Raw genomic sequence first — 8,503 nt, 5'->3', positions numbered from 1 at the left:
GACTCTCTTAGTTAGCTATGGCTGTGTAACAAACCAGCCCAATGTTTAGTACCTTACAATAAGAATGGTTATTTCTCATGAGTTTCTGGGTCTCCTAAGTGTCTGAGTGTAGCTGGTTTGAAGTAGGCTTGACTGTGTGGCCAGGCCATGGTGAGCAGGACGATCCACTGGGGCCGCTGCTACAGGGCATCCTCAGCACGGACCCATGGGCTCTGCTCTGTGTGTGTCTCATATCCTTCCCGCAGACTAGCCTGGGTTCGTTGCTGCTGAGGCTGAGATGGCAGGAGTCCAAGTGAGGAAGCAAGGCCGTCCTAGCCCCTTATCCGGCCTCAGCCTGTTTCAAGTTTTCTGCTCCCCCACTGGCCAGAGCAAGTCACTGTTGGAGAACACCACTTAAAGCCAGATACAGCAAGGCATGACAAATTGAGGCCATTAACACTGTCAGTCTATTACACTGACCTAAGAGCCTTGCACTTGCCATTATTTTCCAGCATTCTGCCCTTTCCCTTGAGAAGAATCAAAGCCTTACATAGGGAGGAGATCCCATTGTCTTTCCTCAAGTCTGGGTAGCAGGGCCAGCTGTCTTGAGAAGCATGAAACTCGGTCTGGACAGCCTCAGAATGCAGAACTGAGACCTAAAGTTTCGGGCTTAAGACATGCAGAGCCTTTCCAAGGACCAAGGCTGTTCCACAATAGAAAAGGCTCCTTAGAGTGGTAGTGAGCTCCTCGTCAGTGGGAATGTGTAAGCACAGATTGGATGCTGACTGCATGGCTATAGGAGGGATTCTGCCTCCCATGAGACTGGCCACACCAAATAAGCTCCTGGCTTCCTTCTAGCGCCATAAATCCAGAAGTTTACAAAAGAGTAGGCCAATTACTGCCGACCCAAAGCCAGGGGATGCTGCCGTCCCTCCTCTACTACCTCTCCCAGTCTGGCCACGGCAGGTCCCAAGTGCAAGTTCGGGACCACGCTGCTATCTAGCAGAGAGCATAAAAGCAGAGCGACTGAGAAATCGCCTCTTCTCTGGCCCCAAGGAAGAGGAGGGGAGAGGCGAGCCTGGAGCAGAGAGCCCCCCACCCCAGAGAGGCAGCCTGACAAAGGAAAGAGTGTGAACTCTGAGCCAGACACACCTGGGGGGAAATTGATGTCGGGTTAATGCCTGTTTCTCCCCACTGGAGGCATGAGGGTTATGGGAGACAATGTGAAAGGAACATCCATGAAATGAAACACAGATTCAGCAACAGTATTTTTTCCTTTTCTTTTTGAGCCACAGCACTTAAGAGCAGGAGCTGACAGGAAATCCGTGTCCCTCGAGCTGTAGCTACTTGCCCCTGCCCCTCCCTGCTTATCCAGAGGATTTCTGGGTCTGGGTGGGAGGACGTGGACTCCCCGAGGGCAGGGCAGGGCCAGACCAGAGAAAGGGGCTCCTAGGCAGGACCCCCGTCTCACACCTCCCACCCCCACTCCGGCAATCAGGCTGACTGACCAGCAACCCCAGGGCTGACTGGAACAGCTCACCACCCACCTGCCCCCTCCTCCAATTCCGGCCTCCCGGCAGCGCCCCTTCTCTGTGGCAGGAACCTCATTAATGGAGAGAGAGGAGGTTTGTGGGTGGGAAAGGGGAGGGCCGTCCACTGACAGCCTTTTCCACTTTCCAGAGCCTTGGGAGGTGTCTCAGATGATAATAGGAACAGAACTTCACCTTTGAGCAGAGCCTCAGAGTTCCCTCCAGGCGTTTAGTGCAGTGGGCTGGGTGCAGAGGGGTGGAACCATCTTGCAGTGGCTGGTGGCTGCCCTGCCGCCTGACCACAGCCTCCCGCCCCACCACCCCACCGCCACAGGCAGTGACAGACACAGTGAGTGGCCCACTGATAGACTCAAGGATCTGCTGATAGTGAGTGAATGACACACATGTGGATTGCCTGACAGAAGACCATTTCACAGACTCACTGACTAAAACACCGACTGGGTGACTGGCCAATTAATTGACTGATTGATACAATGTCTAACTGAAAGGCTCCTGGGTTGTCGGGCTAACTGTCTCACTGACTCAGGACTGACAAACTTACCATCTGACTGACAGACTCAGGAGTTCCCTGACACACTCAGGGGTTCCCTGACTAAACATTGCCTTCCCAACTAACTGGCTGACAGACCGATGGCCAGGCTGACTGTCTTAGCACTGACTGTCTTATGACTGACTGGCTGACTCTCTCACTGATTGATGTTGTGATAGACCAACTACCTGATTTACCAGTCGACTCACTAATGCTTGGCCACTGCATGCACTGATGGGCCTTTCACACTAACCCTCACAGCAACAAGCAGAAGACTCCCTGACTGACTGACAGTCGGGTTGCCCTAGTTATAGCTGGCTGCCTGATGGCAATGACTAAAGCATTGCCAGACTGACCACTATACTAACAGCCCAGTTCACTGGCTGACTTTAAAGCAAACAGGCTCACTCAGGACAGCTGGTATGACTTGCTGCTGGCTTGATGAACTGACCCACTGCTTGAGAACTTTGCTGCTGCCTGGCAGACCCCAACACCAAGAGCCAGCTGGCCGGCTGACCACCAGCATTGTCACAGCGTGCTGTGCTGACTGATATGCCCAGTGGGCTGACCGGCTTCCTGGCTGATGCGGGAGAGCGTTTTCAGGAATCCTTTTGGGTTCTTGCTCTTTCTCCTCCCTGACCTCTTAGAGCTCTCAGCTCAGCTTTTTCACCTCACACTTTTTAAAAATTTTAAACAAATATTGGTATACTTCATACACACCAAAGAATAGAGATAACATATATGGAAAGCCTAAAGAATGAAACTAAAATGAGTATCTGTACACCACCCCTTAGCTCCAGAGCTGGAAACATGGCCCTCCACCTGCTGCACAATACAAATGCCTGGGGAGCTTTTGACAAATGTCCATGCCTAGGCTGCACCCCCAGAGATGCTCACTAACTGGCCTGGCATCACTGCTTTCTTTTTCAACTTTATGGAGATATAATGGACAAATAAAAATGTTTATATATATATATTTGTATTTGTCCTTTAGGGCTGCACCGCGGCGTATGGAGGTTCTAGCCGCCAGCCTACACCACAGCCACAGCAACACAGGATCTGAGCCGTGTCTGTGACGTACACCACAGCTCACAGCAACGCCAGATCCTTAACCCACTGAGCAGGGTCAAGGGATCGGACCCGTGTCCTCATGGATGCTACTCAGGTTCGTTAATCACTGAACTCCGAAATGTTTATATTTAGGAGTTCTCTTGTGGTGCAGCAGGTTAAGGACCCAGCACTGTCACTGCAGCCACTTGAGTTGCTGCTGAAATGTATACATTTAAGGTGTAAAACATGATGCTCATATACCTTGTGAAATGATTGTCATAATCAACCCAATTAACATTATCTATCGCCTAACTAGTTACCATTCATGTGTGTGTGGTGAGAACACTTAAGATCCACTCTCTAAGCGAAGTTCAAGTATACAATACAGTATTATGAACTACAGCCACCAGGCAGTACATTAAATCTTCAGAATTTATCCATCCTGCACGACTAAACTTTGCACCCTTTGACAAGTGTCTCCCCGTTGTCCCCTCCCCCTAGCCTCTGGCACCTGCTCTTCTGCTCTCTATTCCTATGAGTTTGACTTTGGAGATTCTACCAAAAGCTGCTCAGGCCTAGGGGGGGATCTCTGAGGTTCTGCTCAAAGGTGAGGTTCTGTTTCTATTATCATCTGTCTTTCTGTGTCGGTTTATTTGACTTATATAATATCCCTAATATCCCTTGTCTCAAATTGCAAGATTTCCTTTTTGTTTGTTTTGTTTTCTTTTGCTTTTTAGGCCTGCACTTGCAGCATATGGAAGTTCCTGGGCTAGGGATAGGGGTCAGAGCTGCTGCTGCTGGCCTATACCCTAGCCACAGCAATGCAAGATCTGAGCCAAGTCTGTGATGCCTATACCACAGCTCATGCTGTGGGGCCAGGGATCGAACCCACATCCTCATGGATACTAGTTGGATTTGTAACCTACTGAGCCACAAAGGGAACTCCCTTCTTTTTTAAGGCTGAATAATATTCCACCACATTGATATGCAGATCAGAGTTTTTTTATCCATTTGTCTGCGAATAGACACTTCAGGTGTTTCCGTACCTGGGCTGCTGTGAGTCATGTTGCAATGAACTTGAGCGTGCAGGTATTTTTTGGAGATCAGATTTTATTTCCTTTGGATATATAACCAGAAGTGGAATTTTGCTAGATCCTATGGTAGTTCTATTTGCTGTATTTTTGAGGAACCTCCATGCTGTTTTCTGTAATGATTGCACCAATTTATATCAATGCTTTGGAGAAGCCTCCCAGGTGAGTCTGATGTGCAGCAGGGTCTAGCACCCCTGGGCTAGGCCATCACAGTTACCTGGCTTGCCTTCACTACCTGTAGTGTGGTCTGAACCTGCAGCGTCAACCTGACCTGGGAGTCTGCAAGAAATGCAGACTCTCAGCCCCCACCAGAAACTCTCGGAATGAGAGCCTGCTTGTTAACAAGACCCCTGGGGTGCCCACCCCCCATGTGCACATTAACATATGAGAAGTCCTGTCTGAGATGGTTCCTGCATTCTCCTCTCCAACACCCCACCCCTACCAGAGGTAACAGTGTCTCCAGGCTGCTTCATCACCCTCCTGCCTTTGTGGTTTCACCTAATTCACCATGTTTTATTCTTTATATCAATGAGATTATTCTGCATAGATTCTTCTGCAATACTTTTTTTGCCCCACATTTTATTTTCCAGACTTCTCCATGACATGTGTAGGTATAGCACCCCATTGTTCAGTTCTGTATACTATTCCAGTGCATGAATACACCACAATGTACTTACACATGCTGAAAATGCACATTTGAATTGTTTCTAGTTTTTGTTATTTAGAGTTGGTGTCTGATGGTTTATCACTTGCTCCCCCACTCACACTTAATTTCTCCTGGTGCTCATGTGCCAGAGCTCCTCTATGGGATCAGTAGCCAGTGCGAATGTGTGTCTAGCAGGAGATGCCAGTTCAGTAATGTCCAAATGCCCTGATTATGCTCTCCCTGTGCCCACAGCCTTTTCCTCCTCTCTTTGGCCCCTTCCCCTTCCCTAGGGAACATAACAGCCTGGCCTCTTCATTAGCTACTCTTTCCCATGCTGGGGCCACCGTGTTTCCCTGAGGATAGGTAAGTCAGGGTAGCTGGGATGTGTCTTTTACCCACTGCCTCTTCCCTCCTCTTCTGTCTCGGCAGCCCAGCTAGCTTGGGACACGGCAGGTCTGGAGTTTCCTGGCTCCAGCCTGGCCTCAGGGACAGGGACTGTCAGGAGTTTGAGGGACTTGGGGGCGGATAAGGAAGAAAGACTGATTTAGGCAGGGCTCTCCAGAGGAATAGGATAGGGTAGGATAGGATAGGATAGGATAGGATAGGATAGGATAGGATAGGATAGGATAGGATAGGATAGGATAGAATGATAGATTTTTTTTAAAAAAGTTGCTATGGAGTGCTCGCTTCGGCAACACATATACTAAAATTGGAACGATACAGAGAAGATGAGCATGGTCCCTGCGCAAGGATGACAAATTTGTGAAGTGGTCCATATTTTAAAAAAAAAAAAAGTTACTATAGAAATTGGCTATGTGGTTATGGAGGCCGAGGAGTCCCACATCAACAGACTACAAGCTGGAAAACCAGGAAAGTTGACGCCATAATTCAGTTGGAGTCCAGAGGCCTGAAGTCCCAAAGTCCAAAGGCCTCAAAACTGGGAATTCTGATGTCCAAGAGCAGGAAAGATGGACGTCCGAGCTCAAGAAGAGAGAGAGAGAGAATTCGTACCTTCTCACCTTTCTGTTCTATTCGGGCCCTCAGCAGACCGGATGGTGTCTGTCCACACTGTGGGGGGTGATCTTTACTCAGCCTACGGATTCAAAGCTCATCTCCTCTGTAAACACCCTCAGGGATGCCCCAGAAACTCTGTTTTAGCAGCTCTCTGAGCATCCCTGAGCCCAGTCAAGTTGACACAGAAAATGAAGCATCACAAGTGCATAACCACGAAGAGCAGTAACACAAGCTTTATTGGCTGGAGCTTGGACAAGGTTGCCCAAGAAGGGAAGACCTTCACAGCAGGAGACCATCCAAAGCTCGTGGCCAGGGGACCGCCCTCCAGAGGGGAGGAGGGCGAGGGAACTCTCAGGGAGAAATGGGGACAGGAGAGGGCTTAGGTGTCCCAGTGCTGTCACTCTTAGTGTAACGAGGAGTCTGGGTCAGAAAGCCCCATTCTATCAGTGACCAGAGGCTGTGGGGGGAGGTTTTGTGGGGATAGGCAGAGCTAGTGAGGCAGAGCCTAAATAGTTAAAAAATTTTGCTCATTTGGGCTATTTTTCAAACTATTGGATGTGTAACAGTTGGAGTTCAGGGCCAGCAGTCTTTTGAGCTAGCAGGTCTTGGCCTGCTGTGAAGAGAAAAATAACCCAGGGGCCAATCCCCAGAGGTCATCTGGGTGTGTAACAAGGGCTCCAGGAGGCAGCAGCAGAGGAGAGCCTCTTTTAATCTAGAACCCACAGCCCCTGCAAGGTTCAGGATGGGTCTAACAAACCTCCATCTGCATTGCTGTAAAAACAATTTAGGAGAAGCAGCACACTGGAGTTCCTGCTATGGCTCAGTGGCTTAAGAATCCCACTAGTATCCATGAGGATGCAGGTTTGGTTCCTGGCCTCACCCAGTGGGTTAAGGATCCGGCATTGCTCTGAGCAATGGTGTAGGTCGGCAACTATGACTCCCATTCATCCCTAGCCTGGAAACTTCCATATGCCCGAGTGTGGACGTAGAAATAGAAGGAAAAAAAAAAAAAAAAGATGCAGTGTGCCAAGTATTCAGTTCTTTTGCTGCAAACATGTTCTAGGCACCAAGCCCCGTGCTGGTTCCTGTGTCTGCCTCCCAAGGCCCCAGGGAGCACCAGGCACCATTCAGGGCTGCAGCCTGAGCGGCTTTACTAGCCTGAGCCCTCCCACAGCCCCCATGAAACTGCTACTCGCTTCCTCTCCTTTCCAACCCACAATTTTCCCAGTTGTTGTCCACACAAAGGTCCTTTCCAGAGAGGCACCGAGGCAGAATCAGAAGGAACTTTGAGTCTGTTGTCCAGTGTTCGCAACAGCAAACATGAATGAAGCATCTACCATGTGGCAGACACGGCACGAAGCCTTTCCTCCCAATGTGGTCTCTGCAACAATCTTCAGTTGATTGGGTTGTATTCTCTGCACACACAGGTGTGTGTGCGTATTTGTACACAAAAGGTAGCACGCTATGCATGCAATTCTGTCTCCTGAATCTCCTCCTCTCAGCAATGAACCCTGTGAATTATTCCATTTCATTACACACAGAGCGTTCCAGTGTATGGTTATACTACAATTTAGTCAACAAACCTCTCTTGAAGGACATTCAGATTTTTTCCAATATTCCTTTCATTTCGTTCATTTGGGAGGAAAATTCCTAGAAGTTGAACCTCAGCAACACTCGGAGGGACGCAAGGCATTGGAGCCACTGGGGTGGGACCTGGGTGGGAAGGAAACTCAGACTGAACTCGGACGGTGGTTCTCAGAGGAGGAAGGGATGAGAAGGAAGGGGAAGGCTGAGGGAGGAGGAAGGAGAGAGAAGGGGAGAGCAGGCAAAGGGCTCCCGTTTCCAGAGGCAGCAGGATGGAGCCAGGGCTGAGGTGGGCAGAGTGGTGGGCGGCACCTCCAGGGACACTCTGAGGCTGTGCAGGGGCGGAAGGCATCTGTCATGTGCATTTCCATCTTCCTGAAGTCAGTTCCAAATTGCCCTGCTTTACCTCTCCCTGTACCTTCTTCCCCTGCAAGCCCCCTCCCCCCACCCCACCCCACTGCCACTACCCTCAGCCTGGGAAAATCTAGTCAGAATTAATAAAAGCAGCAGATTGCTTAGAGACGAAGGGTAAGGGATGGAGACAGTTTGGGGGCCTGATATTTCCCTCATGTGCAATAATCTGCTAGTGAGATTTTTTTTCCCTTTCCTGGAGCCTTTATTAATATTGGCTCCTAATGCATAATTACCTGGCAAGCCCAGGGGGCTGACGATTGGGTCCCTGCCCCCTCCCCTCTCCCCTGGGCCAGAACACCTGCTCCCGGGGCCCCAGGAGGGCGGAGGTGCTGGCTGAGGAGGCAGGGCTGGCCCTTCTCACACCGGTGGAGTCTGGGGCTCCTGAGTTTCTAACTCCCTGCTGACCTTGAGAATTTCACTGCCCGCTGTAACCCTAAAGGGCCAGAGTCTGTAGAGACTCACCGGGTCCAGGCTCAGGCTGGGGCTGCTGGAGGGGCTTGCCTCAGACATGGATGGGCTGCCCCTCAGCCCTCTTGGCTGTTGAAGCGATCATCGTGTGGTTGCAGGGTGGTGACCAGCACAGCGGGGTGGCTGTGAGCTGTGTCTGGCCCACCTCCCCACAGGGCCGCTAGCACCACGTCCACTA

General features: G+C 50.3%; 1 non-coding gene across 1 annotated transcript; it reads left to right on the top strand.

Annotated features, from left to right (window-relative positions):
- The first annotated feature begins 5,524 nt into the window (after nt 1-5,524).
- On the top strand, nt 5,525-5,627 carry LOC125117179 (U6 spliceosomal RNA). Its single transcript, XR_007132535.1, has one exon. It is a non-coding gene; the product is annotated as a U6 spliceosomal RNA (small nuclear RNA).
- Nucleotides 5,628-8,503: the final 2,876 nt, after the last annotated feature.

The sequence above is a fragment of the Phacochoerus africanus genome, chromosome 15 (assembly GCF_016906955.1).
Source record: "Phacochoerus africanus isolate WHEZ1 chromosome 15, ROS_Pafr_v1, whole genome shotgun sequence".
NCBI lineage: Eukaryota > Metazoa > Chordata > Mammalia > Artiodactyla > Suidae > Phacochoerus > Phacochoerus africanus.
This window is presented reverse-complemented; position numbering and strand designations above follow the sequence as displayed.